This window comes from Ascaphus truei, chromosome 1 (genome assembly GCF_040206685.1).
Source record: "Ascaphus truei isolate aAscTru1 chromosome 1, aAscTru1.hap1, whole genome shotgun sequence".
NCBI classification, from domain to species: Eukaryota; Metazoa; Chordata; class Amphibia; order Anura; family Ascaphidae; genus Ascaphus; species Ascaphus truei.
In genome coordinates this window covers 32,658,574-32,685,057 of record NC_134483.1, presented here as the reverse complement: position 1 = coordinate 32,685,057, position 26,484 = coordinate 32,658,574, and positions in this window count along the sequence as shown.

Genomic DNA, 26,484 nt, shown 5'->3' with positions numbered 1-26,484 from the left:
AGGAAACATGAGGACAAAGAAGCGACGTTTCAGGTCCCAATAACCCTTTCTCAAGCTCTAGCTACGTGGCACGTCGCTTGTTTGTAATCACGTGTCCCGCTGCTTACAGTATGTCACTGAATATCTGTACCTTTTTTCTATTTTCGAATACCAGCGAGCTGTGGCAATTTGTTTTCTATTTTCCACAGCTATGTTGTTATTTTGGAGGATGGGTGGCGCGTGCTGGCACCTACTGTAGAGGTTCTTTCTAACATCTACTTCTTTGGACATTCTTGTGTTTTTGTATAGCATGTACTGTAAAAGTGATTTTTTTCCCAATTTCCATAAATGTTGCTGAAGCTCTTTCTTCTTTCTCTCTCTTCTGTTTCTTCTCTCTCTCGCACGCTCTCTCTCTCTCCTGTTTCTTCTCTCTCTTTTCTGTTCTCCCTCTCTATCTTCTGTTATCTCTCTCGCTTCTGTTTCTTCTTCTCTCTCCTGTTTCCTCTCTCTCTCTTCTGTTCTCCCTATCTCTTCTATTCTCTCTCTTTCTCTCTATCTCTTATGTTTCTTCTCTCTCTTCTGTTCCTTCTCTCTCTCTCTCTCTCTCTCTCTCTCTCCTGTTTCTTCTTCTCTCTCTTCTGTTCTCCCCTTTTCTCTCTTCTGTTCTCGCTCTCTTCTGTTTCTTCTTTCTCTCTCTTCTGTTTCTTCTCTCTTTCTCGTCTGTTTCTTTTCTCTCTCTCTCTCTCTCTCTCTCTCTCTCTCTCTCTCTCTCTCCTGTTTCTTCTGTTCTCTCTCTCTCTCTCTTCTGTTCTCTCTCTCTCCCGTTCTCCCCCTCTCTCTCTTCTGCTTCTTCTCTCTCTCTCTTCTGTTTCTTCTCTCTCATCTGTTCTCCCCCTCTCTTCTTTTCTCTCTATCTCTTCTGTTTCCTCTCTCTCTTCTGTTTCTTCTCTCTCTCTCTTCTGTTTCTTCTATCTCTCTCCTGTTTCTTCTCTCTCTTCTGTTCTCCCTCTCTCTATCTTCTGTTCTTTCTCTCTCTTCTTCTCTCTTTCTATTCTGTTTCTTCTTCGTCTTCTTCTCCTCTCTCTCTCTCTCAAATCAAATCAGCTTTATTGGCATGACGAAAGAACATTTCAGTATTGCCAAAGCGTGAATAATAGGGGGTGGGGGACAATAATTACATGAATACTAGGGGGTAGGGTATAATGATTGCACGGTATATGGGTAAAAGTTTCACACAGGGATGTGGGGGTTAGTGGACTCTCTCTCTCTCCCTCTCTTCTGTTCTCCCTATCTCTTCTATTCTTTCTCTCTCCATCTCTTCTGTTCTCCCTATATCTTCTATTCTCTCTCTTTCTCTTCTGTTTCTTCTTCTCTCTTACTCTTCTGTTTCTTCTTCTCTCTTTCTCTTCTGTTTCTTCTTCTCTCTTTCTCCCGTTTCTTCTCTCTCTCTTTTCTGTTTCTTCTCTCTCTCTTCTGTTCTCTCTCTCTTCTGTTCTCCCCCTCCCTCTCTCTTCTGTTCTCCCCCTCCCTCTCTCTTCTGTTCATATATATATATATATATATATATATATATATATATATATATATATATATATATATATGTAACCATGCTGTAAAATGGATTACAGTCATCTCTCCTGCTGACAGTAAGGCCTGGTAAGTTGTGCCTGCCTCCAGAGGATACATAAGGCACAGCACTGCTCAAAAGTTAGTGTGTGGTTGGAGTTCAGAGAGGTTATGAGAGGAGTTCAGTATAGTTGGTTGTAGTTATTGAAGCAAGGAGCAAGTCTGAGTACAGACTTGGGAGGAGACAGCTCATGAGACTGTGACCAGGGACCTGGCACAGGGAATATCTCTCTAAGGAGAGATAGGGAATCCACCAATTTGGGAAAGGACACCTTTCAAAGGGAAGTGCGGTGAACATGAGCGGCTGAGTACAACCTTTCCTGGAACCAGGGTCACGAATGATGTATGACTCATGTACTCCCTCTTCCAAAGCATGACAAGTCCTTAATGTCTTTCTTAATTTTATTGCTGGATTAGAAAACACAGGAACTTGTGGGTGTAGTGTAGGCAGAGAGTGCTTCTCTATGTGGGATGCTTCTATGAGGTTGGACTATGGTAAGAGAGAAAGGCCTTACCAGGGGTGGATGCAGACAGGTCTGTACTCACTGTAATCTAGGGTGGAAAAGAAAGTGAGGGGCAGGGGTCACACTAAAGGTTGAGTGGGACTGCACTAACTGTCAGCAAAAGACAGGGGAGAACATGGGAAAGTCCATTAACTGGGAGGACTGGAGAAGCTGCAGTAGCAGTTCACTGATTATGTGCTCAGAGGCAAAAAATGCAACATTGTTGCATGTTACACAGGCACAGTGTGTGTATGTGGAGCCAATGCCTGCAGCTGAACTTAAGGAGCTGACAAGCAGAAGGGGGGTCGGGCAGGAATGTGATTCTTGTTCCATGACACTCCCCGTCTGGTATCTGGAGATACCACTATATAACTGGAATATGTGGAACATATGTGCAATGCATAACAAAGATAACATCACATTCTCAAACAATGCAAGAGTCCATGTCCACATAGCGATGTGACACCGGCCGGTATCACTGGTATCAAGGTCCCTTGGCCAAGGTTCTTTGGCAAAGGATGCAGGGTGGATGCACAGCTCCAGGTTTGCTGGTTGCACCACAATGTCTTTGTATAAAAGTCTCTGGCACTGTTTCCTTTTAGCCTTGTGAGAGAACAGTCCTTTTGTCTCTGTAGTTTCACCCACAGAGTGTATCCCCTTGTAGGTATACCAGCCGTGGTAGCCTGTCGCTCTATCACCTGGCGTTTGGCAGAAGGAGAGGGCTTTTGGCTCCTTGTGGGAGCGGATTACTGTCCCTGGAAAACTGGTTGTCGAATGTAATCCAATAAAGGGGGCGTCGTTCAGGGAGACTCCCTGAAGCTGAGCGCTGGGGTTGAACATTACCCGGATTTGATCGGGTTCCTGAGGGTGGTAGGCCCCAGGTGATTGGAGGTACCGACATTCTTTGCCTTCCTCCATTAGAGGTGCTGGCTTTGCGTGGCCGGTAAAGAATATCTTCTGGATGAAGACCACAAAGTTGTTTTTGGTCTCTGGTTCCCTTTGTGGGCCGCAGAGGTGCGAGGTGAACCTAGAGATGGCATGTTCTCCATTGTTTGGGAAGTGCCTCCTTGGTGAACGGAATGGTAGCGGAGTCACCCGACTGCTTAGTCCGTCTTTAGAGGGCTCCTTGACAGTTAACCTCGGGAATCCTCTATCTTCCCTCGAGGGTGTTTGTTTGTCATCGTTCCTTGTTGTCTGGAACGCTGTGCACCGTAGTTCATCGGTACATTTCTCTTGCACGAGAACATCTCCGCGTAGTTTGGTGAAACGCTTTTGTGTTTCTTTGTTGACTGCCATCGGGAGGTTGTTTTCTCCCTGGACATGACGAAGAACAGTCTCTTTTGTCCTTGTAAATCCTTTTGGGAAATGTCTCTGCAACTGTCCCCTTTTACGTGTTTGAACGAACAGTCCTTTTGACACTGTGGCTTCGCCTGTGGGGCGCAATCTTTTGCGGCTATGCCAGCCGTGGCAATTGGTTGCTCTGTTGCTTGATACTCTGTGGAGAGGAACAACTGTACGTCTTAATTGTGCCCTTGCTCGCGGGAGTATTGTCTGATTGTTTGTTGTTTTTAGGACGATCCCTTTATCGGTCACCTTTGGGAGGTTACTCTCTTCCTTCGGTGGAGTCGACTCATCATCCTTGGCTGTCTGGACTGCTGAGCATCCTAAGCCATTGTCGCATCCCATCGGCGTGAGGATGTCTTTGTTGGTCTCAGGGGCATGACCTTGTCTTTCCTCTTCACTTGGCCCTTCGGTCACTTGGAGATGGCCAAGACATGGTTCAGAGAGAGATGTGTGTCCACATTCTGTCACCTCCGTTCTGCGGGCATCAACGTAGTCTTGCCCGTGCTCTCTGTTAGTGCACGAGTTGCCCACTATCACCCATCCTAGGTCGAGTCTTTGGGCGTATGGCGCGTTGTGGGGTCCGTTGTGCTGTTTACGGACTTTATGTACCCTCATGATGTCCCTACCGAGCAGCAGCAGGATCTTGGCGTCTTGTTCCACCGGCCGGATGTGGTTGGCTATTCCTTTGAGGTGGGGGTAATGGAGTGCCACGTCTGGTGTGGGTATCTCGTCCCTGTTTGTGGTCATGTGGTTGCACTCGATGAGTGTGGGAAGGGGCATGTTCACTTTGCCGTCTATTGAGCATATGGTGTAGCCGTTCACTCTTCTCCCTGTGGTCTCCATTTGCCCTGCGCACGTTCTGAGAGTGTAAGGAAAGGCACCATCTTGTATGTTAAACATGTCGAAGAACTCTGACCTGACCAGTGATCGGTTGCTCTGGTCGTCGAGGATTGCGTACATCCGAATAGCCTTCTCAGGTTGTCCCTGGGGGTGCACTGCGACAAGGCATATTTTGGAGCAGGACATTTTGTCACCTTCTTTTCCGCAAACCTCAGTGCGCTGAGATGTGACGGATGTTGACTCTCCTTCTTCTTTCTCCCCGCCATGCTCCGCTATGGAGGATGGGTTCTTGAGTTGGTGGAGTGTCATCGCCTCTGGGTGTAACGCTGTCACGTGCTTGTCACTCTCGCACACTGTGCATTTGATCTCTTCCTTACAGTCCCTGGCTAGATGGGTCGTGGAACCGCAGCACTTGAAGCAAACTCCGAATTCTCCAAGTAACCTCTTGCGTTCCTCTAGGGACTTCATCCTGAACCCAAAGCACTTGTTGAGTGGGTGTGGCTTCTTGTGTATGGGACATTCCCTGTTTGGGTCCCTTGGTTCCTTGTCTCCGGCGACCGACTGATCGGGAGTAGTTTGGGCCGTGGGAGGCACGTCCGTCCTGCGGGCCGAGATGGGTGTTTGGGGGTTACCATATCTCGTCGCTGGTCTCTCGTTCTTCGGGCTGCTTGCACTGTATGTGGTTTGCGCACCTAAGATGAAACTGGGATCGTTTCTTGTCTTTGCCGCTTCGCAGATGAAGCTCACGAAGAATGAGAATGGGGGGAAGACAACCTGCTTCTCCCTTTTGTATTTGGAACCTTGTGAAAGCCACCTTTCTTGGAGGTTGAAGGGTAGCTTCTCCAGGATGGGTCTCACTCCACGAGCTGAATCTAGGGCGTTGAGACCTATTAAGGAATGGTCTTTCCTTGCGAACTCCAGTTCTTGCAGCAGGTCTCCAAGATCTCGTAACTTCGAGTAGTCTTTACTCGTGATCTTGGGGAAGCTCTCGATTCTTTTGAAGAGTGAATCCTCGACTGCTTCAGGGCTGCCATAGGTCTCTTCTAGCCTTTCCCACACTAGGTCCAGACCTACTTGGGGTTGATGTGCGTTTGCCGTCCGAAGTCTCTGCGCTTGCTCCCTGGATACGTTCCCCAGGAACTTGACTAACAGGTTGAGCTCTTCCCTTGCTGAGAAGTCCAAGCTGTCGATTGCGTCTTTGAACGTGAACTTCCACGTCCGGTAGTTCTCAGGGCGGTCGTCGAAGCTGATGAGTCCTGCGTGCACCAAGTCGCGCCGGATCATGTACTTGGCTATGTCTGTCAGACCTGAGACATCGGAGCGTTTGCCCCGTTCTGAGGTAGTTGCTGGGACGGTCTGTGCGGTCGCCTCTTCCTTGGCGTGGACGCGTGATGGCTGCTGGCTAGTGTGAGGGGCTGTTTTCTCCCGCGTGGGTGTACCTGGATTGCAAGCCTGTTGTGGTGCATCCGTGTGCGCGCTGGCGTGTGGATCACTCTTGTGGCTGTGGCTATCCCAGGCAGCATGTGCCATTGATGGAGCAGCGTCTTCTCCTCGTGGTCCTAGCGAGTCTTCGTTGTCTGTGGTGTCGCTCCCTCCGTGTTGAGATGGTGCGCTGGTGTTTACACGGAAGAGGCTCCTTACGTAGTCTTCAGTGCGTTGGGCTGGATCCTCTGAAGCTATCCGTCTGTACGGTAGCTCCCCGCCATCCTGTCTCGCAGCTGCTTCTAGGACTTCGGCTTGGGCTATGGCGGCGGCGGCTTCCTTCTCTTGATTAAGTGCCTCTAGATTCGCGTCCAATTCGGCCTTTTTACGCGCCGCGGCAGCGGCGGCATTTGCAGCGGCGGCGGCATTTGCAGCGGCGGCGGTAGCAGCGGCGGCATTCTGCTCCTCCTCTTCTATGCGCGCTTTTTCTGCCCTTACGGCTGCCTCTCTGCGACTATATTCGGCCCTGGCACGTGCGGCCTCTGCGGTGGCTCGCGCCTTGGTGGCGTTTGTGCTCGCGCTAGACGTGTTGGATTGTGCTGATCGTGCTGATCTTGCTGACCTTGATGAGTGCCTTGATGTGCTGGAGCGCTGCGACGCGGTCTCCAGGAGGAGCTCTTTTCTCACGCTTTGCGCGTCTGTGATAGCGGTCCGCACGCGGCTGTCACGTGTAAGGTCAATGTCATTTTGTAAGTCTCTTTCTTGCAGGCTGTCGCTGGTGTTGGCCCTGGTCAGGTAAGTAATGTATGCTTCTGACAGTTCTTGATAACGCGAGTAATCGGTCCTTAATTGCGTTATTGCCTGCTCGAGCTGTTGCGCATAGTTGCCAACGCTACTAACGTTGCGTATTCCCAGCGTGGTTGTGCTCCAGGCCAACTCTAATTTAGCGCGGTGCGCTTCAATGTCAGTCTCATATTTTTCGCGGCCCTTTTGTGTCAGTGTGACTGTCCGTTTGGGCCTTGCGCCTGCCTGCGCCTGTTGCAGCTGCGCGGCGGTCTCTGTGTCTGAGAGATCGCTTTCCTGCGTGATGTCTGGTGAGGCTCTGAGTTCTGCCATGCTGTAGGTGTGTGTAGGCCTTTGCCAGTGCGTGTGGCGTGCGGTCTTTTACCTTGTCAGCGATGGGCGTCTGTCTCAGATGATGCCGAGCGGTGTCCTGCAGCGTGCAGCGTTGGGGTAGCTGTACTTACAGGTGTCCGTTGGCTCCTCACTGTGGGGCTGAGCAGCGGGTGGACTCAGACAGAGAAAAAGGCAATTAGGTTTGTGTGTACAGTCTGTTTGCAAAGCTGCTGCCTTGTGTGCAGGGTTGCTTGTGCAGTGTAAGCTGCTTGCTTCTCTGTAAGGTTGCAGGCTGTGTGCAGTTTGCTGTATAAAGCTTGCTGCCCTGTCTGGCAGAGTGAAGCTGCTGCTTGTCCTGGGGTGCAGAGACTATTCTGTATAGCATAAAGTCTTTGAGTAGTAGCCCCTGTGTGATTCCCTAACACAGGTTTTTGTTTTACTGTTCTGTTTAAACTGCTGCTTGTTTTTGCAGAAAGCTGTAGCAGTTTGCTGTATAGCTGTGTAGAGCTGCACCTTTGTAGCATGAAGGCTGTGAGTGATAGCTTCTGCGTAGACCTCTAATACACGGTCTCTCTCTTACTTTCCTGGAACCAGGGTCACGAATGATGTATGATTAGTTCCAGTAAGCTCAACTCATGTCCTCCCTCTTCCAAAGCATGACAAGTCCTTAATGTCTTTCTTAATTTTATTGCTGGATTAGAAAACACAGGAACTTGTGGGTGTAGTGTAGGCAGAGAGTTCTTCTCTATGTGGGATGCTTCTATGAGGTTGGACTATGGTAAGAGAGAAAGGCCTTACCAGGGGTGGATGCAGACAGGTCTGTACTCACTGTAATCTAGGGTGGAAAAGAAAGTGAGGGGCAGGGGTCACACTAAAGGTTGAGTGGGACTGCACTAACTGTCAGCAAAAGACAGGGGAGAACATGGGAAAGTCCATTAACTGGGAGGACTGGAGAAGCTGCAGTAGCAGTTCACTGATTATGTGCTCAGAGGCAAAAAATGCAACATTGTTGCATGTTACACAGGCACAGTGTGTGTATGTGGAGCCAATGCCTGCAGCTGAACTTAAGGAGCTGACAAGCAGAAGGGGGGTCGGGCAGGAATGTGATTCTTGTTCCATGACACAACCGCTGTGAGGAGCAGCTGGCCCACCGCCTTGCAATAAAGATGATCTTGTTAAATCATACCCTCATGTGTAGGTGTGGAGTGATTACACAGAGGAGTGCACCACAGAGGAGTTCCTCACCAGGACCATCCACAAGCGGACGCTGGGATCCTGATGAGGTGGAGGCGCTGCACTGGATCTAGGTAGGACTCATGCACACTACCTCAGCTGCCTGTCTGGGTTGGCAATCCCCACACAACATCATGCGGGAGACTCAGGAGTCCTGTTGCCAACAGGTGCACCACCAGACACTACACTGTAATGGGGACTGGTTAGACCACAGGGGCCAATGTGAGATTGGGTGGGTCAGGCCAGAACAGAAAACCCGTTACATATATATATATATATATATATATATATAATAGAAGAAAAAAAGCGCCCAATCCTAGTGCATTACTGTGCAAAAATGAATTTAATTCCCAAAAAAGGCTCATAAAATGAACTCACAAACATAAAAGATAAAAAAGCATGTTATGAGATAATACTCATGCTCCAAAGGATCTGGAAACGCCGCGTCTCTGCTACACTGCTCCGTGACTCCACCGCATCCGATATGGCCCTCGTGAATCACCGCCAGCAGGAACTCACGACATCAGGCTCTCCATGAACTCCTTTCCCCGGGAACACACCACCAGATGATTTTGGTTCCCACCGGGGACGATGGATGTGGCGGAACGGCGGATGACGTCACACAGTAAGTATGGATGCCGAGCAGGTCTTGGAACGACGCTAGGAGATCCACAGCACAGGATCTGGTATTGATATTGTTGGGTTATGTATTGTATGTGTAGTGAGCCTAGTGATAGACATGATATACATGGCATTTAGGTTGTATAACTTTAAGTAGTAATTAACCTTTATTGATTAGGGTATATAAGAGTGCCATGTGTATTCAGTTTGTAGCCCCTGAGGAAGTAGAATCATTTGTACAAAACGCGTAGGGTGGGTGTCAGTTGTCACCCTGAGGACTGCATTGAGCATTTCTATGAGCAGCTTGTCAAGCACTTTCAGTTTTTACTGTTAGTCGCCGGCATCCAGACAACAGCCCTTATCCCTTTAAGAGCACGGGCACACGCGCGCGGGCGCGCGTCAATTGCCAGGAGGATAGGAGAAGGAAGGGGAACCAGCCACACGTGCTGTTGGCGTGAGAACCCCGGAGAGACTGCTTCCACCACTGGCACGGTCCTGTGCACATCAGAAGGGATTTCGGGCGAGAGTACCGGCGGAGCAGAGTGCATACTCTGCCAGGACATTTCCCTGCGCCGAGAGGACACTGTTAATACATCGCTTGTTATCACCTTGCTTGTCGTAAGTAGGATTTTGATTTTTACCATCACCGGATGACCAGTTGCCCTCCACTGCTTCATTGCTGTCTTTTATGACAGTACATTTTATAATAAATTTTATTTTTAGTCTGTTCACTAGGAGTCTTATTGTTTATATGTTTATATTGTTAGACTGAGTTACCCAGCAGTTGTACGCTATGATTTATGTTTGTTTTCTTTTCTACTACGTATTTGTGCTACCTGTAGGCTTACAGAAGGCCTAAGTCTCCTAAGTCTGATTGGGAGCTTGGGGTGCAGGGTGCAGCGCATCCATCCATGGGGATCCCAGCATAGTCAGGGCTGGGTCCTCACGGGAACATATAGAGCAATAACCATGACACACGCAGTAATGATAAATGATACTATTTGGGGCCTACGGGGGTATGTTCTATCCAAGGCCGAGGCAGCCTAACTGGCTCCCTGGGTGGTCCGTATCCTTCTCCAGCAAGGGCAGCCCTGACCTGGCGGTCTCCAGTCCCCCAGGATATCCTGACTTCGCAGAGGATATCCTGTATCTCTGTTTCATGCGTTCTGGGTGTGCTAAGATGGCTGCTGCACCACTGCACAGGAGTCCTATAATTCCTTTGGGTGTACTAAAATGGCCGCTGCATCTCCGCATAGGAATCCAAGGAGCTGCCTCAGTTCTTCCCAGAGGTGAGTGGAACGACGCTGCTACATATATATATATATCACGCATACTTTTTCCGGTCAAAATGTCAGTTCTCCCGGATTTAATGTCAGTCAGAGTTCTGAATTTTGTTGGATTTGCAAAAAGGTCTAGAGCCACGTTTTACCACAATAATAACATTTTATATTCATTTCTATTGGAGCTGGAATTTTTGTTAACGTGTTCTTCTCAGCTTCTCTGTGCAATTATAATATAATATAATATAATTTCTCAAAGTTTTAAATCCGACAACATTTACCATGTCTCACGCTGTGCTCCCCCATCCCTCCTCACGTTCCATATATATCAAGGGTTTTGGATAGACCCTAGTGGGGTAGTTTGAGTCACACGAGGACACCACAATTAAAGTTGCATGAAATTTCACTTACCTTACTAATAATATATTTAAATCCTATACTAACCACGGTTAGAGTTAGCGCCCCGGGGAACACACTACAACATTTACATAGAATAAGTTTAAACAAAACTGCCAAATTTGGATTAGATTGAAATAATATTCTGTAAAATAATATCAACGAAAAAAAAAATCATTTTTTTTGTGTGTGGGGAAAGTTATATAAAAATCAGAAGGGAAGAGTATGAGGCCCGGATCCATGAAGCTTCATTAAGTGACTTAATGTCACGTTAAGTCACGTTCTCGCCCGTAAAGAACATTGTGTTAACTATAGCGTCCGTTAGTAATAATGACATGCTCTGAGACCGCTGGGGATGACAGAGACTCAGGAAGCAAGATAGATGCAAAAGGGGTTTAGTCAGAGCAGAGTCAGGACACTCCGAGGTCAGGGGGCAGTACACTGCCCAGGGAGTCAGGTCATTCACAGGTCAGGGGGCAGTACACTGCCCAGGGAGTCAGGTCATTCACAGGTCAGGGGGCAGTACACTGCCCAGGGAGTCAGGTCATTCACAGGTCAGGGGGCAGTACACTGCCCAGGGAGTCAGGTCATTCACAGGTCAGGGGGCAGTACACTGCCCAGGGAGTCAGGTCATTCACAGGTCAGGGGGCAGTACACTGCCCAGGGAGTCAGGTCATTCACAGGTCAGGGGGCAGTACACGTGAGGGGTTAGGCTAAGGCAAAGTGTTGTGTACATTGTCAGGGTAATACAGAATAAAACATTAATTTTATTATTAATAGTATTATTATTATGATTGCAAGATAGCAGCTTCACTCCACTTACATACAATGAGGTACCCCATAAAAAAAACCTACTGTGTGCAAGGTGAAATACGCATAATTGTAGGTTTGCCGGCACAAGTTTCTAAACAGCAAAGCTTACAATCTCATTTTGGTGCATGAGGGATAGAGTAATAGTATAACTTTCCCAAGGTCACAGGAAGAGCTGACAGTGGAACCTGGAATAAATTAATCCACTTCAAAGACGGTGAAGAGCATCTTACCAGTATTAAACTTACCCGGGGGAAAAAAACCCATCTACTTTTATTAACAATCTGCCATTTGACAGCTGTGCCATTTCCCGGACTGTGATACTGGTGGCAAATTGTGCATTTCTTTTCCCAGCCGTACGCCTTACTTTTGCTTTCGTGCGAAATCCCGATGTGGCGGGGGGACTAGAGACAGACGAATCCGCCCAGATTAATTTCTTGGATTTTCTCGCATTTTCCCCTCCAAAATCCGTTTTGCGGTGTAAAATCCGCAAAGTTTTTTTGGTCGGTTATAATCCGCGTAGATTCATCAAAAAACACGAATGGACACAACCAGTGGACAGTTTGTAAAATTCAATCCACGGATTCAGCAACTCGTGGGCGGATTCTTAAAAATCCATCGACGGGTTGTGGAATTCGCTGATTGTATTGACAATAATAATAAAAAAAATTGCAAAATGTGAATTGCCCTTTTTGAGATTGATCCACGGAAATCCGCGGACCAAAGGAACCGGCTGTCTACAGTATCTCTAGCGGGGACGATGAGTCACTGATTCCCAAGTCTTTGCTATTCTGTATTTTTCTCATTTGTGATACCCATATTAATAATGTATTGACATTTTTTTTAAATGAATTTAAGATATACTTTACTTACCCCAGTTAATGTCCTGTTAAAGGTAACGAGGTCTTCGCTTGTGGCGTCTTCATGGTTGGCTACTGAAGTGGTGGAAGGGGTTAAATTGTAATAGGATTATCAGGTTATGCCCCTCCGATTTGATCTCACCCCCCATGATGTGATCATGAGGAGTAAATTGGTTAAAATAGCAGCACCCTTATTCTAGACCAGGGGGTGGCCGATTCTAGTCCTCAAGGGCCACCCACAGGTCAGGTTTTAGAGATATCCCTATTTCAGCACAGGTCACTCAATCAGTGGCTCAGTCAATGGCTGTACTTAAGCAGGGATATCCTTAAAACCTAACTTGTTGGTGGCCCTTGAGGACTGGAGTTGGCCCACTCCTGTTCTAGACGTTCGTTCCAAGTAGAGTTCTTAGTTCTCAGTTAGTCCTGTAAATAGGTTACGTGTTGTTAGTCTACAGTGTGGCCATGTCACCTCATCTTTATTATTTTGAAGTCCAGCAATGTGCCCTTTTCATAAAGTTAGCACCTTTAGAAAGGAGAAGGAAGCTAATGGCTGATTATTAGTGCAGGAAGATAGCTTGAGGATGTGTGCCACATATTCTGTGTGGTTCCCAACTAAGGGACCCAAATATAAAGTCGTCCAACTAGGAAGCCTCCGGTGCATCACCGAATCCGAAGAACATTTCTATCCACATCCGTTTCTACTAGCTGCAAGATAAGTAGCTCTTCTGGATAGGCCCGGGACCTTCTAGAGCAGGCCTGCACAACTTGTAAAGTGAGAAGGGCTGAACTGCTCCAAAGAAAACTGATTTGGGCCGCACGGGTAAAATCATCACCATCATCATCATCATCACCATCATCATCATATTTCCCCCAGCACCCCTCATCGTTATCCTCATCATATCTTCTCTCCCCCCTCCCACAGATCATCATGATCACCCCCACCCCCCCACACACACAGGCACAGACCTGCACAGGCACTGACCTGCACAGACACAGACACTAACCTGCAGAGACACAGACACTGACCTGCACAGACACAGACAGTGACCTGCACAGGCACAGACACTGACCTGCACAGACACAGACACTGACCTGCACAGACACTGACCTGCCAGACACAGACACTGACCTGCACAGACACAGACACTGACATGCAGAGACACAGACACTGACCTGCACAGTCACTGACCTGCACAGGCACAGACACAGACCTGCACAGGCACAGACACTGACCTGCACAGGCACTGACCTGCACAGAAACAGACACTGACCTGCACAGACACAGACACTGACCTGCACAGACACAGACACAGGGGGTCATGCACTAAGCGCCGTTAAGTCAGTTTTAGAGCGCAAAGTGCTCTTAGAACGTGATGTTGTGCTGAACACGATGCACTAAGCAACGCAAACAGGCACTTTGCGCTCTAAAACGTACTTTTTTCTGGAAATTTTTCTAAGTCCAACTTTGCTCGTTCGTTACCCTGTTTGCGTTAAATTCTGCCCTTAAGCGGGATGCTCTAAGCAACGCAACCTTAGCGTACGCGAAAGTTGCGTTGAACAGAACACGTCAGCTCAAAGTAGACGCAAAAAAAGCTTGACTTTGAAAAATGTCCTGCTTTACATTTTTGCCTGCGCAACACCCATACAACAGGCCGGCGGGTGTCCCCGGCTTACCCCGCGGGGGTCCCTGAGGGAGGCCGGGGGTCACGCGGGTGCCCCCGCTGACCCCGCGGCCGTCCCAGGGTACCCGCGGGCCTGCGGTACCAATGTTGTGCCTACAAAAATAATAAACATTATTTCTAACTAAATACACCCCCCTAACACATACAGTACAATAAGCACCCACCCTGAACTGACTATACCCACCCTGTACCCATTGAGTAGTATAGTGGTTCATCATACCCATATAATAATAATATGGGCATGATAAGCCTCTATAGCACTCAATGGGCACCCTAATTACAACACATTAATGCATCAGATACACAATAATAAAACCTAACTCCAAAAAACATACTTCACTAAATAAAAACAGTAGCCAGCTAATCCAATGAATACAAGCAATAACAACATCAACAATGAATTAATTAAACCATTAGCCAATGAAACCAATTAATTCCTAAACCAACTCAAAATGAATAGTAACACTAACCAATGAAACCAATGAATTACTACAACATTAATGAATGTAACCATTAAAAGACAAAGAAATACATTCAAACAATCTCTGAAATAACCATAAAACACATTAGCTAACATAATACAACACTAACTACAAGCGAACACCAATCGCAAACATTTTATTACATTAAGCAGGAAAAAAACAAACAATGACATCCACATAAAAACTGACATTAAAAACACCAACAGCAATACCAAGCCACAAATGCCCCCCAAATATTGTCATAATAATGTATTAATCTGTACGTTAAAGTGGTACAGATTAATATATTATCAGTCAATGTGCCTCCCCCAAAAAATCAAAAAACACATCCAATGAAGACACCTGTAAAAAGAGACATTTACAAACATTGAATATATTACTTTGTGGCCCTCCGACTCCCGGGGTAACAGGAAGCTCACGTACCTTGAAGGCCTCCAACAGCATCTGATGCCATCCGCCATGAAGATCCGGCTCAGGTACCCCAATCTTCTTTTTTTCTTTCTTTAATCACCTTCTTCTATCTTCATCTGTAACCATTTCTTGTTGTTCTTTATCTTCTTTCTTCATCTGTCAATCCAAAAAACCCCATGGTAAATCCCAACCGATGTTGTCTCGTCGGCTTCTTGGGCTCAAATGAGGCGTCACGGCCTTAAATAGGGCTTGTGACGTTACATTTAGCCTCAAAATGGTTAACAGCACCCAATTGGCTGTTCAAACCATGTTCCGACTTTAATTTTTTTTTCACATGACGTCACTTAAAGGGAATGATGCCAGCCAATCAGAATGGCTGTGCTTCATTTGCCTTTAAGATGATGTCACGAAGGCGGTGTCACATGGTATTTCAGCCAATCAGATTGTGGGAAACAATTCAGGCACATTCCTAGGCATACCTTAGGTAAGGCACTGCCTAGGGGCGGCAGGTCCACTTGATGGCAGGCAGGTGAGGACTCTTGTTTTGACAGGAGGTCCTATTAGTCTGCTGGAGGCGTGGTTTCACTGCTAGAGCAGTGAATAAATTATCTTCACCAGGCGCGCGCTGTTCACGCGTGCGGCCGAGACACATGGCAGCCGCATGGAAGAGGGAAGATCTCGCAGGACCGAGAGAACGCTGAGGACGGCGGGGAACCCCCAGAGCAGCAGGAGGTAAGCGGCGCCAGCGAGGAGCATGCACCACGGCAGCGGGGGTTAAAGAAGGTGAGGAGAAGCCAGGGCGCGGGCGCCGCGATCCCAGACTCCTCACACCTAACTCCTGTTACTAGTTTTAAATACCTGGGCATATGGTTTGACTCCCACTTAACATTCGGAATGCACATTGATACCCTGACATCCAAAACCTATGCCAAACTAGGTGTACTTTACAGGAACAAATCCTCCCTAAGCCTGCTGGTCAGAAAGCATATTGCACAGCAGATGCTAATGCCAATTATCGACTATGGAGACATAGTATATGGCTCGGCACACCAAACCCACCTTGGCAAACTTGACACGCTCTACAATTCAATTTGTCGTTTCGTTCTCCAATGCAACTACAACACACATCACTGCAAAATGCTCAAAGAACTAGATTGGTCATCACTCAAGTCTAGGCGCAAAGTTCACCTTTCCTGTCTTGCCTTCAAATACTTTCTGGGCAAGCTACCCATCTATCTGAACAAGCTCCTCACCCCTACCACATGCAGCACTTATCTGAGATCTGACTCCAAAAGACTGTTCATGGTCCCAAGGCTCAACAAAGTCTCCGGCCGCTCCTCCTTCTCTTACCATGCACCCCAAAACTGGAACAACCTACCGGAGACTCTCACATCCACCACCAGTTTAAGTTCTTTCAAAACTAAGTCTGTCTCACATTTTAATCTGGTCTGTAACTGTTACATAAGCCTATAATATACATCTTCTCTAACTGTGCATGCAATGTATTGTTCATTTATGTAACTGTATTTGTAACCATGTATTATTTGTCATATTAACTATGCCCAGGACATACTTGAAAATGAGAGGTAACTAGAGGTAACTCTCAATGTATTACTTCCTGGTAAACATTTTATAAATAAATAAATAAAGTGTAGCAGCAAACCTGCTTTCCTTTATTTTTAAAGATATATTTAGGATTGAAGCAGGGGGTCTCCGGAGCTGAACCACGATCATTTCGACTCCCGGGACCCCCTGCTTCCTGAGCTAATGACCTCCTTAGGGCGTGCCTGTATCTCAACTCAGGTTTAAAGCTCCTGTTCGCATAGGCCAATAGGAAACCACCTATGATGTCACGGCTTCCTATTGGCCCATGTGATGGAACAGCTAAACTTGAAGAGGGGAAACAAAAAATGTGAAAAAAATGTATGTGGGGGCAAAACATTTTTTTGGGGAGGAGGTGTTGTCTTTAATAGTGTTTGCCTAAGGGAGGGGCAGTGATGTCATATTCTAGGAAATAGAGAGGTGACACTTAAAGCTGCAGTTCAGTAATTTTTTTTTTATTATTATTTTTTTTTTTCATTTCAATAGTTTCATGTGGGCAATCTCTAATTACCTAAAGAACTGCATAGCTGCCGGTCAATTCGTTCTCCGTCTATTGATCGGCAAAGTTTGGCGACATCTTTAAATATGGGGAATGTAAATCATTGCTATAGGAACAAGCATGCCTGTTAAAATAGAATACAAGAAAATTGGTCTTTCAAAGTTGTTTTTTATTGAAACAGAAAATGCTAAAAGTATTTTTTCTTACTACAGAACTGATTTATTAAAAAAAACACACATGCAGGATATTGCCTGAATTGCAGCTTTAAGTGTATATATATATACATACTGTCCCGGCAAGCTTTATTCTAAAGCTTGCCGGGTGCATAGCGGGCTAACCGCGGGGCTTCTCTCCGTTTAAAACGGAGTTTCCCGCGCGGCGGCCACTTCAGTAGATAAGCACTAATGGCGCTTACTATTGAAAGCGCCAGAGGCGCGGGAAAACCGGCCGAAAACGGCCGAAGATAGCCGCGTACCGCCCGCAGCTGTTTTTAAACTGCGGCGGCAGCCGCATTAGTTTTAAGCCGGCCGCCACTGTATATATATATATATCCCCATAGAAACTAGTGTAAATAATCTTGGACTGACAGATAATGAATGCCGAGTGGATCAGAATACAAAATAAAAGTGAAATGAGGGTATATTCTGTATAACAAAAAACGGTCACTGTAGTAAATCCCTAGGAATGATAGGCATACTATCCACATCCATCTAGGTCTACAAATATATGAAGTCTCTGGAAATATGTAACCAGTGGAGCCCTGGAGAAAGCAAGTCAGATTTAAATCATCATTGAATCCTTTAGGTTTAAGAGTTAAGGTGAAAATCCAAAACGCTTCATGTTGAAGTAATAATTGATCAATATCTCCTCTGCCCAGAGGGGAGATCTATTCAATTCCCATGATATGTATAGATGAAAGATTGTGTTTAAAGTCTTTGCAGTGTCTGAGAAGGGTAGCTGTGTCATCACTTTTTTTTTATGTTGCCGGGATGCTCTATAAATCTCGTTTTGCGCTGTCCTACCAACGTACGCCAAGCAGTACGGGCCTTTTAGAGAGTAGATAACACGAGTAGTTTCACAAGTGATTCTTTGAGTGATTGTATATTTATGTTCTTCTGTCGGATGAAAACATGTATCATCAATTATGAGGGCATTACAAACAGAACATCCTTTACACTTAAAGCAATTAGGCTTTTTTTTTTTTTTTAACTAAGAAAATATGTAGGATCATATTTTGCTGGTTGATCTCCTTTAACCAATTTGTCTCCCAGATTTTTACTCGCTCTGTAGGCAATCATGGGTCTTTCTTGGCAAAGATTGCCCAAAGGAGGGTCTGCCTGTAATATTGGCCAGGATTTGTACAGTGTTTGTTTTAAGGACCTATTTGCAGTTGAAAATTGAAAGGAAAACATCACTCTCTCACTTTTGGTTTTATGTTCTTTACCTTCATATGCATAGGCGTTCTGTATGTATTCATCAAGAAGGAAAGCGTTCAGTAGCCGCGTTCAAGAAACCGCGGTTTCATTTCATGTATAGATGTGGTAACTTCAGAGGGATCTTTGACTATTGTCATGACCTGCCAAATCTTGGGCCAATAGGAAGCTGCAATATCATCAGCTGTGGCTTCCGATTGGATGGCAACTTAAATCCCCTTTGAAAACCAGGAGGTAATACTGGTAACTTCACCCGTAAGCACTGTGTTCCGGGAGCTGGAAATAATGTGGTTCAGCTTTGGAGGAGCCGTCGGTTCCAATCCTGTAAAAACATTTTTTAGTTTAGTTAGGATGGATTGTTCCTTTATTTCAAAGAACATAATATCTGTTCCTATTTTAGGTAACATCACATTATGTTCCATAATTTAGCAGAGCTTAGTAAATTTATTCCTAGAGCTGTGAATAGAGCAATGTATGGCTATTTTTTTAACTTATATTTTTATTAAAGTTTTCAAGCATAAATGGGAGGGGAAGGGTGTACAAAAAGAAAAAAAAGGGGGGGGGGTGAGGAAGGGAAGGAGGGGAACAAACCATCTTGTACAAATATTCTTACAAATATCAACAATCCCATTACATATCATACAATATTTTATAAAGGACACGTTAACACACTACACATTATACTCCTGAACCCTCTCCGCTTCTGGGATAATTTCCTAACCAGCATCTCAGGGTTCTCAGACTCTATAGTACTTCCTTGTAGTGTGACTCAGAAATGAGGTGAGCTTCTCCATTAATAATTAGTTGGACATCATTAACCCTTCTAATAACCTCTCTGGAGGGCGGGAGTGTCTTTTTCCACGCCGCTGCCACAGGAAACCTGGCCACCGTTAGAATATGTGAGATCAGTTTGAGTTTGTAGTGATCCACATTTTCCATGGGTTTGGCTAGAATAATTAGGGTTGGATCTAGTGGGATTGTAATACCCGACTGTCACGGTGAGACCAGCTTATTACAACTTTTAATTACCGGGATCATTGATTGAGCAAGCAGAGAGATAAAAATAAATTGCGTTTATGCACCTAATGAACGCACACAACAATGTTACACAAAAATACAGTAAAAAGACACACTTACTTTGGAAAACTGGGATAACAAAACTAATCTTTCCTAATTGCAAACACACAGCAAAATATTCTAGGCCACTTTTCATGCCTCTGGCTGTTGAATTCTGGTCACTTATCCTCTGAGAAATGTAGACGATTTACTCAGAGCTGGAACTTGTCCAATGAGACTGAATCTCAGGTGAATCACACATGATGGAACTGATGGAACTCTTAGATGGAACTCTTAGAACTGAAGAATCTGACCTGTGTCAGGGCTTTTCAAACCTCTGGTGTCCAGGTCCCAGAAAACCTGCAGCCCAATCAAAAAAACTTAGCAACCGCCTAGCAACCAATCTAAAACACTCATACAGGGTTTCCCACCCCTGAGCCTTTTCCCCGGGCAGGTGAAATAGCCCCCTCTGCCCCTTCGCCACCCCACGGTGCAAGGCTCCACAGCAGCTGGCTGTTTAGCAAAGGGTGTTAGGTTGCCTTGTTTCATGCCAGGATATGGGTGCTCTATAATAATGGCAGGGCCCATATGGCCTCACACATAGGCATCTCTGAGCCCTTTCAAGTATGGCCCCTGGACAGACACAACGGAGCCGAGCTGGGTAACCATCTGTGCCTTCCAGAGTCTATAACTTAGAAAGCCCTCAGCTCATATACAGGTCAGCAATATCTATACATATTAAACTATTCCCGTTTAATAAAAGATTTGGTGTCCTGTCGGCTGCATGCAAAAAGTTATGAGTTCCTATTCTGGTGTCATGCATGGAGTAAGTGTATATCCCTACAAATCACTAGCCTCATTCCTGGCACACATTAGAAACATACTTTTAAACACTGCAAATCTGCTCAGCTTCATAACCTTAGCGTGAGCACCTTCCTGAACCCCTACTCTAGGCTCAGGATACCTGGGAATGTACAGTATGGGGGTACCTCTGCTATACTGGGGAGCCCCATGCTATACTAAGGACTCTGTGTATACCTGCAGATATCTTTTAACCCCTTCATACCCATTTACCTTGTCTGGAAGATGCTGCAGCAGGTACTCTGGCAGTGAGTCGTAAGAGCGTTTTCAGGGTACAAGGTTGGCGGAGTAATGCGCTTAGCTGTATCAGAGGATATCACTCAATCTCCGTATACAACTTTTGGGGTATCCCATAACCCGGAACCCCGCTACATAGACGCATTCTGCAAAGACTTTCTCCGCCAAACCCACCCTGAAACTTACAGCCTAGAAATCTCCCGATCCCAGCATCCCCGGAAAGGAAATAAAATCACATCATTCTTTAATGTCGCAAAATCAGTATACAGTTGCAGTAATACATTTTTGACATCTGAGTCCCAGAGCCGACACTCTAAGACCCTAACACACGGGTCAGGGTTAACCAAGTGGGCCTGAACTTTATTATAAGCCCAGTTAACCCCTTCCCCGCCACACCGACACATCATGTATTCAATTCAGTACTGTCCTCTAGTATGTCTGCATTGCCAGGCAATACCACCAGATATATGGCAGGTCTCCTATCTGTCCACATCCCCTCCAGCATCTATCCGAGGCCTCTGGGAACATCTGTTTTAATCTTTTGGGGGTGTAATACCAGCGTAACAAAATTTTATATACTGTATGTTCTCTTATGTTACGTACAAATAGAAGTTTTACCCGCACTCTCCCATATATCTTCCCAATCTTCCCTTGTTTTTTCTGTCTGTAAATCCAGAGCCCACTGTTCCATATATTTATGGACCGGAGTATCCCATTTGGAATTGAACCCTGATACAAAAATGATATTAGCCCCTTTTTGGTATGTCTTTATTTTGCATAAATCTTCGAATCGTGTGGCTCTAAGGGAACTCTACACCTTGAAAACCCTGCCTTACAAAATGTCGGACCTGCATAATACTTAAACGAGTCAGATTGGGGTAGATTGTATTTTCCTTTCAATTCCTCGACAACGTTAGCTTGTCCTTTATCAACAAATCCCCCACCTCTAAAATCCCTCTATGTCTCTAGGTGTCAAAGCCCTGCCCGTGGAAACAAGGGAGAAACCCTGGGTTACCAAACGGGGGTGAGCCTGGATGGGGCCGACATCACCTTGTACTTTTTTTTATTTGCCGTCTGCCAAATGTTCAGGTTAAACCCGATTACTGCTGATTCAGGCTGTCTCCCAAGCCCAGGACCAGCACCCGACCACAGCAAGGAAAGCAGCCCAATCGTTTTTTTTGATTAAGCTCTTCAAATCCACCCAAGCATATAACCCTACGGGGGAGTGCCAATAGACCATTTGCCTCATATGAGAAGCCATATAGTATGTATGTGGGACAATGCAGCGGGACACGTATCTTTTGAATAACGGTGCTTTATAAGTGAAGAACACTGAAATCACATACAGTATAGTGACCCTCTGACTCAGAGAACCATGAACAATACCTATGACAATCATACAGAGAGAATAGTAATGTACCCCGCTGCACATTTGTCCCAGAGTGTCTCTTACTCATTCCCAGTTGCCCATGTGCTAACTAATGGGCCGCTGTTGGTGCCGGCACAGCGTTGGAGCTCATGTAGATGTGTGTGTGTTAGTTGCAGGCATGGTACTTCGCAGAGAATGGCGGTAACTGTATATGTTGAAAGGATACTGGTGTATTGTAGGGTCAATCCCTCAGATGCGTTTTCACTTGGTCTACTCACACCTTTGGACCCCCTGCCTGCACTTTCCTTTCACCTGATGTACCCTCCTGGATCATATCCGCTATCCACAGGATGTGCAGTTTTACCAGACTAGGAAGCCTCTGCCACAATGTATCATTCGCCAGACCCCTCAGGACAGGTCCTCTCTCATGGGTCTCTCTCTCTTGCTCTTATGCTCCTCACAACCTCTGTCTATGTCTCTTCCTCTTCCAGGATGTCATCCATCTCACTCTCCTATGATCTCAGTCCTTTCCTTGGTTCATAGCCATTGCCCGGAGGGCATGTTCATCAATATACTTATGGGTGCGAATAGGGCTGTTACACCTGCTAGAAATAAGCAATGCAAGAAAGAATATTTGATTAGAGACACAAACGACGATGCACCGTATTGGAGAATTTCACCATGTAACTCAAACCCTTCAATCTCAAAAAAGAGACGCTAAAAGATGGCGCTTGTAATTGAAATAGGCTGTCTTAACTTAATTGACGAAAATGTCATTTGCAATGCTTAATCCAGCTATTTAAAACTTTCGGAGCTATATCACGCTGCTAATGTTTTCAATGCACAGCAAATAATTATGTGCAACAATTTTTTTTTGCGTCTACTTCACCAGTTAAAAGCAGAAAAGGCAATATAGAAAAAAAAAAGATCAGTCACAACTACTTTTACATATCATGGACCACAGCAACAAATAAACAGACACCCTTTGTTTGAAGCAGCACTCTTGTCAAAAAGGTACCTTTCCCTCTTCGAATGGCTAGGGCTATCCATTCCTTTCAACTCATAAATGAAAACAAAATGTACAATACCACAATGAAACATGAAAGGATTCTTGTAGGTGAAAGCAGTGAATGTAAGCAATGATTTTTGATGGTTTCTGCTGGTCTCAGGTGTCTAGATGTATATCTATTACATACCAAGCAATTAGGAACCGGTTTTCTATTAACTATATTATGTTGCTCACTGGGTGCTTAAAGGTCTCTTGTACTTGTTCAGACGGTGATGCAGGTGTCAAATCTTTACCATCAAAATTATAAATATGGAAATTTGGGATAGGAGAGTTGTGTTTTTCAGATAAGAGGATGAATACTGATCTGGATTAACTATTACATGTTGATGGGATGGCAAAGAGCAATTTATTTTTTATGTATATAGAGTATAAATAAAATGCTTTTTTTGAGGTAATCTTCTCATGGAAAAGGGTCTGTTTAACAGATTTTGTACCAACAAAGAAAATGCATTCCTCTTTTTAAGGTCCTTATTCAATATGCTGCTTAACTTGACCTGGAGACGATTTTCAGTCTCATTCAACTGTTCCCTTCTCAAGCTATGGGGAGCGGTTTATCCAGTTATGGGAAGCGGCTTCTCCGGTTATGGGAAGCGACTTCTCCAGCTATGGGAAGTGGCTTGTCCAGTTATGGGAAGTGACTAATCCGGCTATGAGAAGCAGCTTATCCATTTGTGGGAAGCGGCTTCTCCAGCTATGGGAAGTGACTAATCCAGCTATGAGAAGCAGCTTATCCATTTGTGGGAAGCGGCTTCTCCGGCTATGGGAAGCGGCTTCTCCAGCTATGGGAGCGGTTTATCCAGTTATGGGAAGCGGCTTCTCCAGGTATGGGAAGCGGCTTCTCCGGTTATGGGAAGCGACTTCTCCGGTTATAGAAAGCGACTTCTCCGGTTATGGGAAGCAACTTCTCGGGTTATGGGAAGCGACTTCTCCGGCTATGGGAAGCGGCTTTTCCAGCTATGGGAAGTGGCTTCTCCAGCTATGGGAAGTGGCTTGTCCAGTTATGGGAAGTGACTAATCCAGCTATGAGAAGCAGCTTATCCATTTGTGGGAAGCAGCTTCTCCATTTATGGGAAGCGGCTTCTCCGGCTATTGGAAGCGGCTTCTCTCGGTTATGAGAATGGACTTCTCCGGCTATTGAAAGCGATTTCTCCGGCTATAGGAAGCGGCTTCTACGGCTATTGATGGGGTTATAAGACACTAACTTCACAAATCACAATGCAAATAATAGCTGCAGTGATATCAGCCTCCAAGGACCAACAGCAGTGAGATTTAAGACCAAGAAAAAAATATTTAAACAAAGTATTGTTTTATTTTATCAGTGAAACTCCACTGAAGACATTAAGATGTCTGATGTTACAAATCAGCCAGGCTGTCCCTGTATCAGTGAGACTCACAGAAATCAGCCAGACTGTCCCTGTATCAGTGAAACTCACAGAAATCAGCCAGGCTGTCCCTGTATCAGTGAGACCCACAGAAATCAGCCAGGCTGTCCCTGTATCAGTGAGACTCACAGAAATCAGCCAGGCTGTCTCTGTATCAGTGAGACTCACAGAAATCAGCAAGGCTCACAGAAATCAGCCAGGCTGTCCCTGTATCAGTGAGACTCACAGCAATCAGCCAGGCTGTCCCTGTATCGGTGAGACTCACAGAAACCAGCCAGGCTGTCCCTGTATCAGTGAGACACACAAAAATCAGCCAGGCTGTCCCTGTATCAGTGAGACTCACAGAAATCAGCCAGGCTGTCCCTGTATCAGTGAGACTCACAGCAATCAGCCAGGCTGTCCCTGTATCGGTGAGACTCACAGAAACCAGCCAGGCTGTCCCTGTATCAGTGAGACTCACAGCAATCAGCCAGGCTGTTCCTGTATCGGTGAGACTCACAGAAACCAGCCAGGCTGTCCCTGTATCAGTGAGACTCACAGAAATCAGCCAGGCTGTCCCTGTATCAGTGAGACACACAGAAATCAGCCAGGGTTGAAAGGTCTGCGAACATGGAAAGTTCATACATGATTTTTGGCCTTTATTCTTACCTAACCCAATTTTCCTTTATACAAGCCAATGACGTTTTGGTAGCCGATTAGAATGTCTGTGTTCTAGATTCCTTACCACTGCCGTTTAAGCTTTTGTGAAATGTGTGTATTATGGAGATATCTACAGTGTGTAAGTAAGGTATAGAATAATAATATAGAAGAGAACCAAAAAATAGCGATCCTCCTAGGAGAAGATGAAACCACAGCAGAACTGGCTGCACACTATATCTGCACCCATCACATGCTGAGAGACCCCACTAACCCCCACATCCCTGTGTGCAACTATTACCCATGTACTATGTAATCATTATTCCCTACTCCCTGTTATTCATGTACCGTGTAATCATTATACCCTACACCGTAATTCATGTGCTGTGTAATCATTATACCCTACCCCGTTATTCATGTACTGTGTAATCATTATACCTGTAATGGATATTCCCCCCCCCAATCGCAGATCTGATGTGGGTGCAAGGAACATACGGTGTTACCATAGGTGTGGTGCATTACCTGTTGGCTCACAGGAGGGCTGAGCTTCCGCCACGGGGAACCTGGGGCAATACAATACTAGGGGTAACCACTTACTCAATTCAGCGCCTCCACCTGCGATGGCTCCCACCAGAGGGGGAGTGGTTCCTCGCAGGACAATCAATAATAACATACACGGTGAGGTATAATAACTAAGGACTTTACTAACATGCAAACAACGTATCACGGCAGTACCACAATATAACCTGTGTCCCTCTCTAGAGGAGACACCTACTGGGTCGCGCAGGACGCTTCCCCAACACCAGGTGATCCCACCCAGTGTCCCGAGAATCCCACCCAATGTCCCGCACTCTTGGAGAGAACGTGGGTGACTACGCAGTCACAGTTACACTAAGGGGCCCGTTGGTGCACTTATGACTGTATGGTACCTGCCGAGCACTCCGGTACTCGGATCAGCAACTGGCTTCACAAAGGGTCAGACGTGTAATGAATCCGTCTGATCCTCCAACCGAACTCCTTTGTACGCAGACCGCCAGGGCGGTCTCCCTCTGGAATAGTCTCTGCGGACCCCAACGTGGGTCCAAACCGCTTTACAGGAACCGCAGCGTCCGCTGAGTTCCTAACTAACACTTGGTACTAACGTGACAGGAACCCTAACCTAGGGCCTGTCCCTGTGGTACCGCAACCTAAAGTGGCTTTGGGGAAAACTCCTAGGGGCCTAACAGGGGTTAATAACCTGCCCCACTCCCTTAGCTCTTCCCAGCCTGACTATGCTTAATAACACTTAACGAGTCCCAGTGCCTATAGCAGCAAGCTGTAGCTCACTGGATGCTGCAGCCAACGTGCTGCGCAACAAGGTGCCTGCCTGTCAGACCTCACAGCACTAACAGCCGTGACTCTGACAAGGCAGCACTCTATACTAAGGGCAGCGTCCCTATCTTGGGCCTCCCTAAGCACTTACCCACTAAACTAGTGGGGAGTTGGGGCCTACCTGGGGTGTAGGTACCTATATGGGGCAGGAGCTGCACTCGCTCCCCGCACCCTTCCTTCCCTCACAGCTCCCTGACTCCAACTCTCTGTAACCTTCCTTTCCCAGCTCCCACTAATGTAAGTGGCAGGGTCCCTAACCTGAGGGCTGCCCCAGGCAACACTCACCTTACTGGGGAGCTGAGCTATCTCGGGCCCTGGGGGTGCTGGCCTAGTACAGGGAGTCCCCGACTCCTGTACCCTACCT